The following is a 10,714-nucleotide window of genomic DNA, read 5'->3' as shown; positions in this document are numbered from 1 at the left end:
TCCCCTCCCCCACTGCCCTAAGGCCCTCAAACGCTGCCTGGTGTTCTTCTCGTACTACGCCCAGTGGGTCCCAAACTATGCGAACAAGGCCCGCCCACTCATTCAGTCCACCCATTTTCCCTTGTCGGCCGAGGCACAGCAGGCCTTCGCCCGTATCAGAGCCGATATCACCAAGGCTGGGATGCACGCAGTAGACGAGACACTGCCCTTTCAAGTAGAGAGCGACGCATCGGATGTCGCCCTAGCCGCCACCCTCAATCAGGCAGGCAGACCCGTGGCATTCTTTCCCGCACCCTTGCTGCCTCAGAAATTCGGCACTCATCCGTCGAAAAAGAGGCCCAAGCTATCGTTGAAGCTCTGCGGCATTGGAGGCATTACCTGGCCGGTAGGAGATTCACTCTCCTCACTGACCATCGGTCGGTAGCCTTTATGTTCAATAACACACAGCGGGGCAAGATCAAAAAGGATAAAATCTTGCGGTGGAGGATCGAGCTCTCCACCTATAATTACGAGATTTTGTATCGCCCCAGCTAACTCAACGAGCCCCCAGACGCCCTATCCTGAGGTACATGTGCCAGCGCACAAGTAGACGGACTCCGGACCCTGCACGACAGCCTTTGTCTCCCGGGAGTCACACGGTTGTACCATTTCATAAAGGCCCGCAACCTGCCCTACTCCGTCGAGGAAGTACGGACAATCACCAGGGACTGCCAGGCCTCAGCGTGGATTTCAAAGGGCCCCTCCCCTCCACCGACCGAAACACGTATATTCTCAGTGTGGTTGATGAGTACTCCAGGTTCCCCTTCGCCATCCCATGCCCTGACATGATGTCTACCACCGTCATCAAAGCCCTAAACACTAGCTTCGCTCTGTTCGGTTTCCCCGCCTATATCCACAGTGACAGGAGATTCTCATTCATGAGCGATGAGCTGCGTCAGTTCCTGCTCAGCAGGTGTATCGCCTCCAGCAGGACGACCAGCTATGACCCCCGGAGAAACGGGCAGGTAGAAAAGGAGAACAGGACGGTATGGCGGGCCGTCCAACTAGCCCTACGGTACGGGAACCTCCCAGCCTCTCGCTGGCAGGAGGTCCTCCTTGATGCACTCCACTCCATTCGGTCACTGCTGTGCATCGCTACTAACAACACACCCCATGAATGTCTTTTTGCCTTCCCCAGGAAGTCCACATCCGGGGTGTCGCTCCCGACTTGGCTCGCTGCTCCAGGACCAGTCCTGCTCCGTAGGCACGTCTGCCTCCACAAGGCAGACCAGTTGGTGGAAAAGGTGCAATTGCTCCATGCCAACCCCCAGTATGCTTACGTGGCGTACCCTGACGGCCGCCAAGATACTGTCTCCCTCAGGGACCTGGCACCAGCAGGTTTCACACACACACACCTCTCCGGCCCAGCGCCACCCTCCGCTCCCCTGGCGCTCCCAGCAATAACCCCACCAGGACCATCCGTCCTTCCCCTGCCCACGCCCGAGGATGAAGAGGATTTTGGCACATTCCCGGAGTCACCGAACATCAGGCCAGCATCGAAATAGCCGCCACCGCTACGTCGCTCCCAGCGGAACATCAAGGCACCAGACCGGTTAAATCTCTAACTGGCACCGGACTTCAAAAGATTTTTTTTTTTTCTGATCAAAGACTGTAAATATAAATTCACTACTGTATATAGTTCTCCACCACCCCCGCCGGACTCAATTTTAAAAAGGGGTGAATGTGGTAAACCACTGTTGCACCTGTATTAGGTGATGTAAGGTAGGACCTGTACTACAGGTTCGCCGGTAGTCCCTGCCTGCTGGCTCCGCCCAGTAGACGGAGTATAAATATGCGTGTCCTCCATTCAGCAGCCATTTCGCTAGCTGCTGTGGGAGGCCACACATCTTAGAGCAATAAAGCCTCGCTTGTATCCAACTCTAGTCTTTGTTCAATTGATCGTGCCTCAGTTACACAGACCCTTGGAGGGTGGAACAGGGTGTTTGGGGAGGGGGCGGTGTGATGGCAGTAGGCGGGGAATGGGGGGGAGGAGGGGGAAATGTGGGGGGGTTTTGGGGGAGGGAGGGAAATGAGAGGGGGTGGGTTGAGCTGCTGGACACAGCTTGTCCTAGGAGAACCTGGGGATGATGAGGGCCTCCTGGTCCTCCTCGCATATTGGACCCTCAACACAGCCTGCCTCCATCCTCCTCGGGCTCGTCCTCCAGCCTGTCCTGGATCGCCTCCTCGTCAGAGAAGCTGCATGTCCCTCTTCCCCCTCCTTTAGCATGTTGCCCACACTTGTGCCAGATTGTGGAGGGCACAGCAGATTACCGCGAAGCAGGAGACCCTCTGAGGGGTGTACTACAGGAGTGATGTAGGCAAAGGAACCACATTTCCAGCAGCCCGATGCACCACTCAATGACAACACAGATGGCTGCGTAGGCCTCATTTTATCAGCCCCCCCCCCTCAGTCTCAGGCCTCGGCACCAGCGTCATCAACCATGACATCAGCAGGTATCCCATGTACCCCACGTGCCAACCTGTTATCCTGGGGTGGTCCTCGAAGATGCTGGGGATCTCTGAGTGCCTCAGGATGTAGTTGTCATGCACACTCGTTGGGGTATCAGATACACAGGTGCATGTTTCTGAACATTCAGGAGTAGAACCCCTCCCTGTTAATAAAGGGCACTTCCGGATGCCCCTGTGCACGCTGGGCAGCATGCGTGCCATCGATTGCCCTTTAGGCCTGGGGCTTCCTGACGTTAGCAGCAAAGTCTGCAGCCCGGATATCTTGGCGGGCCTGGTCCAGCTGGAAGTTGATAAAGTTGGATGCTCAGGCATGCGGAGTATCTGTCACCTCCCAAATGCACCTGTGGGCTGTAAATTGTGAAATGCACACTGATCCCCCCTCAAACCCTGGAATGAGCCAATGGCGTAAATGTTCAGTGCTGCAGTAACTTTCACAGCCACTGGGAGTGGGTATACTCCTCCTCCACAGGATGACAGGTCCACAAGGAGACCCTCTGGGGGCTGTACTACTGGAAAACAACCTTCTGCGACACTTGCTGTCCTTCAAGATCACTGTATGACCAATGATGCCTATACCTCTTGGGCCATCGCTGACCTCCCCTTCTGGGTCCCTCCTCAGCCTGATGGGTGGCCGGGTCGTCAGGGTATGCGGCGGCCCCTTGCACATCTTGTGTCATCTCCAGCCTGTGTTGGCCTTGCTGCCATTTCTGCCGTCTGTCCCCCTCAGCTGCCGCAAGCAGCATGAGGGCAGCTTGTGCGGGATCCACAGCAGCAGACATCGTTATACCTGTAAGGAGTTGGCAGAGGAGAGACCAACAATCATTAGGGATCCTCAAATCTCCCAAGCCGCCCACACCCTTGCATGTCCCGCCTTCATTCAGAGTGCCAACCAGCGAGCCTTTTGTTCTGGCAAACCTTGCTCTGCGCACTCACCGCTGGCCACATCAGGAGCCCCGAGACCCCGGGCCTCTGCCAGGACAATTAGGAAGACCATGATCAGCTTCCCTCAGCTGCCCTCCATTCATCCACACACATACCATTTGGTCCCGAGAAGACCCACAGTGCTGAAGCCCTGCTCTTTAGTGTTTGATTGTTGGCAGCTGCCTCAATGGTGTTGACACTCCTAGAATTCAGGTACACTGTTCAGGCTTCAATGTTTGCTGGACATGCAGTGCACTAATCATCCACTGAGGTATGGCACGCGTGCCCTCGAGGAGCCACTTAAGAGTTGTGGAGTGTTAAGTGCTCCCACAACTAACAAAAGCTAATTCATCATTTTAAATAGCCTTCAGCTCTGAAGCTGGAAGCTGCTCACAGTCAAAGGGAGTTAAAGTGACCATCAGCATATAACCAAGAACAGAACTCAGTCCTGGAAGTGTTTGGTAGGACAGAGAGGCAGCAGCTGTAAGTTGCCCTTGTTATGCATATCCACAAAATTGAAAGGTGGCTTGAAGGCCTCACAGACGGGAAGCCTCTCAACACCCTACCACCCCCCACCCCCCCATCCCAGGGGACGAACCCCGACCTAGAATGTTTCAGCCCCTCGACCTAGCCTAACCCAACCCCCCTAAGGGGTCACCCCCCCCCCCCCCCCCGGGTCATTCCCCCCGGCCCCCTCACCCCCCCTCAGCTCAGTGCCCTTGAGCTGCATGCCGGAAAATGGAGATGGCAACTCACCTCTTCAGTTCCCCTCAATAGTTATTGCTCCAGATTCACATTTTTGAAAAGGAGTACTGAACGATGTCTGCGTGACTTCTTGCTGGAGAGTTGGGTAATTAACAGGAGGCCGCCACATTCAACTTCAATCTCATGAATGAGATTGAAATTAACGCTAACGAGGATTAATGATAATCTCACCATTTTGGGGTGTGATCCTGAACTCGCCATAGGGAACGGGCCGGATGAATTGCAAACTGGTTCGCGCCTGGCACGAATCTCGATTTTGGCCTTTCCTGCTATCCACCCGGCACGCCCTGATCCATGCAGGGCGCAATGTAGTCGCTGAATCGCGCCCTACATCTACAGGTTCCCCTTTATCCAGCCTACTGGTTACATCCTCAAAGAACAAGTTATCAAATACAATTTCCCTTTGTAATTTGTAATGTGATTTTCTAAATGTCCTAAATTTCATTAATAATAGATCTGAATATTCTCCCAATGACAGATGTTATATTGACTGGCCTATAGTTTCCTGCTTTCTGCTTCCTACTTTTGTAAATAATGGTGTTACATTTATAGTTTTCCGATCGGCTGGGATCCTTCGAGAATCGAGAGATTTTGGAAGATTACAACCACTATCTGCAGCCACTTCCTTTAAGAACCTGGGATGCAGGTCATCAGGTCCAAGAGACTTGTCAGCCTTTCATCTTATTAGTTCTCCCAGTACTTTTTCTCTAGTGATAATAATTGTTCAAAGTTCCCTTTTAGTCCCTCTATTTTCTCCTATTATTGGGCGGTATTCTGTTTTTTCTACTGTTAAGACAGATACAAAACACTTGCTCAAAGTCTCTGCCATTTCCTTGTTCCTATATTAATTTCCCAGTCTCAACCTCTAAGGGATGTCTACTTTTGCTGCATATTTTATATTTACCGAAGTTCTTACTGTCTATTTTTATATTTCTTGTCAGCTTATTCTCTTGTTCTGAAGTCAAATTCTCAAATATCATTAAACTGTTATTTGCAGTTATCTTAACATTGATTGGTAGATCGGTACTTGATAGCGGTCATGATATTATATTCGAAGGCCAATTGCCCAGAAGTACCCAATTGGCTTATATTCCAGAATACTCCAATGAATGAGGGTTGAGATGACAGTGGGACATGCAGGTAAAGCTAAAATTGAAATAATGGTGAGCATTCAGGATGTTGGCCAAGAAGCGAGATCCATGGACAGGCAAAAATGGGTGAAAGAGTAGAGAGTAGGAAAGCACAGTGGAAGTTTTGATTCTTGTGTCAAAACTTGTGTCAGAAAATGAACATGGACTGGGAAAATGTATCAACAGCTTGAGTGACACTTCCAGGATGTGTTATTTTTCAGTGAGATATGTATTGCTGAAAATTGTTGGTGTTTCACTCAAAGCAATTCTCACCATAAAGCAAAGCTTTCAGACAACTTCATGATACATGTTGATGATTCCTTATGAGAATTCGAGAATAAGATTAGAGTAGAATTTAAAATTGGAAGTCAGGCTTGTGGGGCTTTTTGCAGTATATTGGTTCAGATTGTAAACAGAGTTTTATGAAGACACATGGGGCTGGATTCTCCGGTCGCCGACGCCAAAATCGCATTCGGCGATCGGCCGGAGAATCAAAGTTCCCAACAGAATCGGGAGGGCGCTACTCTCGAGGTGCTCCACCTCATCCGAAGCAGCGTAGTACACCTGAGGCCCGGCCCCTGATGCTCCGGCCCCAACCAGCCGAGTTCCCGATGGCGTCGGTCACGTATGGTCTCATCCGTCGGGAACTCGGCGTGGAGGCTGTGGACTCAGTCCAGCACCGCCACAGTAGGGGAGGGCCGATCCGCGGGTAGGGGGGGACTTTATCAGGGGCTGGGGATGCTGTGGGGGGAGGGTAGTCTGGGGCGCGCGAGCCAGCCAAAGAGGGGGTACAATTCTGCGGGCCGGGTCTGTGAGCAGCCTCCGCCATGTAGCACGGCGCGGCCGCTGCAGGCCGCATGCGCGGTCATGGATCCGGCAATTCTCCGGGCCGTATCGGCAGCTAGAGCGAGGTGCTCAATGCTACTGGCATGCTAGCTCCTAGCCAAACGGAGGATTGATGGCCGTTTTACGCCATTTTTTCTGCCGTAAATCGCCACCGTTCCTACGCCGGGGTGAGGACATAGCCTCAGAATCAGAGAATCCAGCCCCGGGAGTCCACACCGAGTTGAACAAAATAAACAACTGTGTGAGTGTATGGCCGGTCCCCGACCCGCCTGCTTTATATACAATAGTAATTAAGTTTCCCCACCCCCTTAGCGGGAAGCTCGTATTCCGCAAAGGACTCTGGGAATACAATCCTCACCAAGTTTAGAATATTTTTAAATCAATAATCCTATTTGTAGTGTGTTGCTCCCATCCTGGTTAATCATACTAGGCCCTCACAGAAAGGTAAAGTTACATCTAAAGAAGAGACAGCAATTGTGAAGCTTGATTGGTCAGCTGAACTGCTTGTGCACTCAGACCAGACTCGTTTTAATGTATAGGGGCAGCACGGTGGTGCAGTGGTTAGCACTGCTGTCTCACGGCGCTGAGGTCCCAGGTTCGATCCCGGCTCTGGGTCACTGACCGTGTGGAGTTTGCACACTCTTCCCGTGTTTGCGTTGGTTTCGCTCCCACAACCCAAAGATGTGCAGGCTAGGTGGATTGGCCACGCTAAATTGCCCCTTAATTGGAAAAAATGAATTGGGTATTCTAAATTTATTTTTAAAAAGTTTGATTGTGTAGGAGGTAAATTCTAAACATTAAGAAAGTTAAAGCTGGATAAATGTGTGGCTACTGCTGGTATTCCTCATCAGAGGTCCCTGCTATCACTTTATAAGTTGCAGCCATGCTGTAAGAAAGGCTGACACTGGGAAGTTCAGATCCAGGTGAGGTGAAATTAGTTCCAAAGCATTGGAAATTCCCTATGAAGCAGGGAAAGCACATTCTCAGGTACACTCGCACACTAGCCTTTCACATAGATAGGGCAGCAGCTATGCCATTTCATTGTTTAAAGGTTTTGCAGCCTGTCAGTTTCATTTTTAAAATTCATTTAGGCAATGTGGGCATCACAGGTTAGGCCAGCATTTATTGCCTATCCCTAGTTGCCCTTCAGAAGGTGGTGGTGAGTTGCCTTCTTGAACCGCTGCAGTCTCAGAGGTGTTGGTACACCCACTGTGCTGTTAGGCAGGGAGTTCTAGGATGTTGCCCCAGCGACAGTGAAGGAACAGCGATATATTTCCAAGTCGGGATGGTGAGTGACTTGGAGGAGAACCTTCAGGTGGTCGAGTTTCCAGGTATCTGCTGCTCGTGTCCTTCTAGATGGTATTGGCCATGGGTTTGGAAGGTGCTGTCTGAGGAACCTTGGTGAGTTACTGCAGTGCATCTTGTAGATGGTGCACACAGCTGCCACTGTTCGTCGGTGGTGGAGAGTTTGAATGTTTGTGGAAGGGAGAGCAATCAAATGGGCTGCTGTGTCTGGATGGTGTCGAGCTTCTTGAGTGTTGTTGGAGCTGCACTCATCCAGGCAAGTGGAGAGTATTCCATTGCACTCCTGACTTGTGTCTTGTGGATGGTGGACAGGCTTTGGGGGGTCAGGAGGTGAGTTATTCACCGCAGGATTCCTAGCCTTTGACCTGCCCTGGTAGCCTCAGTACTAACGTGGTTAGTCCAGTTCAGTTCAGTTTCTAATCAATGGTAACCCCCAGGATGTTAATTGTGGGGGATTCAGCGATGGTAATTCCATTGAATGTCAAAGGGAGGTGGTTAGATCATCTCTTGTAGGAGATGGTCATTGCCTGGCACTTGTGTGACGCAAAGGTAATTTGCCGTTGATCCATGACTCCCTGCTGTGCTCTCGCCTTGTTGACTATAGCGAGATTCACACAGCTCAGTGTGGTAATACCAGGTATTGCGGTATCTGAGAGGTGGATGACCATTGGCTAGACCTAGGAGTCTACCATTGGCCGATGTACATAGCTCCGCTCTGAGAGGCGGAGTATAAGAACCGATGCCGTCCCAGCAGCCTTCACTTTCTGTATCGAAGCTGCTGAGGAACAGTTCTAGCAGATTAAAGCCTATTAGTTATGACTCACCTTGTCTCGAGAGTAATTGATTGCGCATCACTCAGGAAGTATGTGCATGGCTATTAAAGCCAGAATCCTGGATCAAAGCCACAATCAACTGCTTATTTGAATGTTAAAATGTCTGACCCGAGAACTCCACAACGGCTTTCATCTCATCTCAGAACAGGCTCTGAGGTGAATGGGTTTACAACTATTTTGATTAAACCAAATAAACTAAATTAAATAAACTGAGGGACAAAGTAAGAGGGGCGGCTTCTTAAAGGGATACTGTACTAAACAAAAAACAAATCACAAATGAAACTTAAAACATCAAACTAAAATGTGATTAAATGGGTTAATAAGGCTCTTCAGTCCCTGCGGTGCCCAGCAGGCACGGAAAGCCTCACTGGTGCCCGTGGACATCACATGCTCCCTCTCCAGGGACACCCGGCCAGTGAGTGGGTTTCCAACCTGCCAGCATTTTCTGCCCACTGAACACCTCCTTCCACTCCTAAACCTACCCTGTTGGGCAGTTAAGGTTCTGCCTTGTACGTTTCCACTCTGTTATTTGTCTCAGCTTCTGTAACATTGAAAGTCTGTCTCCCTCCTCTTTCCACCAGGTTTCACTCTGATTTTCTGATTATATTTTTCAAAAATAAAAACTATTCGAGTCCCTGCAAATAAATTATAATTGTGTAAATACATTTGGAAAGTGCAATCTTTGCTTTTTAACAGCCAGATTGCTGCCATTGTTTCTTGATTGTTACCTTAACCCTAGTAACAGTTCTGAGAGTGGGTAAGAGTTAGGTAAGTATGGTTTCCTGTCCATGCAGTTACGTGCTGGTTTGTACGGGTTTAACCTTCTCCTCTAGATTGTTAAAAATAACACAGCCAATTCACCATATTCATAACCTCATCGTTTCCAGATTGCCTCCGTATGACTCTTAGTAAAAATCAGTTTACTCCTGCCACTCAGATCCTGTTTCAGGTATCAAAGTGATTACTTTAACTCTTTTCTTTTTAAAAATTACTTTATCAGAGTTACAAAGCCAGAGCTCAGAGCGTAGACAGGGGCAAACCAGCTCCTTGCCTGCTCCAAAAACCAATTCAAATTGAATCCAATTCATGGTCCATACAAGAGAATACCGGATCCAAGCCTCACGCTCATCTTAGCCAAAAGGCTGAAAAGCGATCTTTAACTCTTATCTTGACCCAATCCATATTTCTCATGTCTCTCTTGAATCCTACATTACACTCGTGTCTATACTTTAAAATCCTTTACTAGTTATAAAAAATGTTGGCCATATCCTAACATTGTGAAACGTGAAATAAAAATGCAGGTTTGTTTTTGGCTTTGCAGTAATCGATGCACTTGAATATTTTAGCAGATATTACAGAGTTTCCAGTTTATATAGAGTCCCTTTAAAAGTTGAGTTTGCTGCATTAAGCAATGCCACAACCTGACCAATATATACAATTACATTTCAATGACCTGCTTAGGCTCGGAGCCTGTGGTTTTTTTGTACCTTAAGTGCAACACAGACCATCGTGTAGGATGTAGACGTTTGTGGTTGATCTGGAGCTCAAGACACTTCTCATATTTGACGCACTGGAAATATATCTTTTGTTCGCAAACGTATGCGGATCTTTGTCGGAAGAGAGAAAGGTGATTTTATGAGAAGATTATTGTGTCTGTATCTCTGGAAGAAATTAAAAGGCTATATGGAAATGTTTAACTACAAGGCCCCCGACAGTGAAGCTTATCACAATCTAAGCTCGACAGTTCCAGTGGTAATTCAACCTCCTTTTAGTGGGAGCCTATTACCTATGACTAAGGGAGGGCTTCCTCTCACAGCGGACAGTAACAATGGCACTTTCAAACAAGAAGATCAGAAACCAACTTCAGGCCCAAAGCCAGGAGCTAAACCAAGAATGAAGAGTCATGTGGCCTTGAAATTTGTATCCAATTGTTCAAAGTCTCCACAGCCTGAGGCAGCAAGCAGCAGCAGCAGCTGTATTGCAGGATCGATCACTCCTCTCAGTATGGCTCGGGTCCAGCAGGTAATGTCTGACAAACAGTGGCCATGCCAGGACTCTGAGACCAGGCCTGGTACCAAGACTGAAGACTTCCGACAGAACTTAATGTTGAAGTTACGGCCTGCCATCCAAGGTGGCTGGAAGGATTGTCAGCTGTCTGGGGTCAGATATCAGTGGGGTAACCAGAGGATTGAAGTTGCACAGAATGAGCCAGTCAACCCCAAACAAAGACCTCTGCCATCTATAACTGGGCCAGCGCCAGTGAAGCCAAGTCGTCCGTCTGGAGTCAACCTGAAGAAGTACCAGAGAGAGACAGAAACACGGTCACTGGCATTCTCGATGCTTCCCCCAGGTATATAGCATACTGTTCACTGACCAATCATTCTGAATGTACAGGTTAATGCCACA

Source organism: Scyliorhinus torazame, chromosome 18 (assembly GCF_047496885.1).
Source record: "Scyliorhinus torazame isolate Kashiwa2021f chromosome 18, sScyTor2.1, whole genome shotgun sequence".
Classification (NCBI taxonomy): Eukaryota; Metazoa; Chordata; class Chondrichthyes; order Carcharhiniformes; family Scyliorhinidae; genus Scyliorhinus; species Scyliorhinus torazame.
This window is presented reverse-complemented; position numbering follows the sequence as displayed.